Source organism: Equus przewalskii, chromosome 26, assembly GCF_037783145.1.
Source record: "Equus przewalskii isolate Varuska chromosome 26, EquPr2, whole genome shotgun sequence".
Classification (NCBI taxonomy): domain Eukaryota; kingdom Metazoa; phylum Chordata; class Mammalia; order Perissodactyla; family Equidae; genus Equus; species Equus przewalskii.
In genome coordinates, this window is record NC_091856.1 from 7,833,960 (window position 1) to 7,835,108 (window position 1,149).

The window sequence follows — 1,149 nt, forward strand, 5'->3', positions numbered from 1 at the left end:
CTTTTGTGTTTGTGTTTTTCTTTGAAACTTACATTTGTCACTGTTAGTTGATTTTACACCTGCTGTTCTAGAATTGAAATCTCTTGGACAGAAATAATCAACGTAGATTAAGATGCTAGCTGTGTTTGAAGAATTTATTTCTTTTATTAATTGGAGCACTTTTCTCCCGGTTGTGTTATTGAGTCTGTTCTGGGGAGAGATTATGCCTGAAAGAGGACGGTTTATTTGACTACTCAGTTCCCATCCATAGTTCGCTGTGGGGGTAAGAGATTGTGGTTTGTTTTCCAGGAAGTATAAGGCTGCCTGGCACTTTAGGCTGAGAGTTCTTGAATTATAAGTTTTGAAGTAACCAGCACTCCAGAGGTGTTTTATATCTCTGCTAAGGGGTTGTGTAAAATGGGGCCCTTCTTGATCACCACCTGTCCTAGAAGATAGGTAAGAACAAATTCCATGTCCTTTTGTGGTCACTACCTATATTCAGCAGGATTTGTGATGAATTCCACAAAGTCATGAGGTATGGGTTGAGAAATGAGTCTAAGTGGGGAATTTCACAGCATCATCAAAGAGGTCACGGGTCCTTTGATCCCCCTGTCCCCCTACCCTCACACACACAGAACCATGATGGGGCGAGGCTCTGCTCCTGGACGTGCAGTGCATGTGCAGGCAGTAATAGGACACTTTCCCCTTGCTGCTCTCTTCTTACAGGGCAAGCTTGGGCATAACTCTGTTGGTTTGGAGGCAGACTACTTGTGCAGCAGGTGGCAGGTTTGGATATTGACTGTTTATGACACTTGGCTAGGAAAGCCAGCTGCCCAACAGTGATGATGGTGGAGCCTGTGGAATGTTATGGAGGGAACCGCTAGTCCCACGGGAAGGTGGATTTAAGCAAAGTTCCTCTAGCTTGGAAGAGCGGGGAACCCCTAGTCCCAACTAGCTTGAGGTCTAGGCAATACAGGGAGTGCTCTTAAAGTCGTTGTCAGATAATGACCAAAAACACTTGTGATTTTTGGGTATTCTGGCTTCTCTCACTACAGAAGAGGATGATGAATGGGCTTCAGGAAGACCCACAAATTGTCTGTCAGATTTCATTTGTGTTGGGTGTACATCATTTGTAGCTTGTTTCAGATGCTAAAGGAATTCTGGAACTTC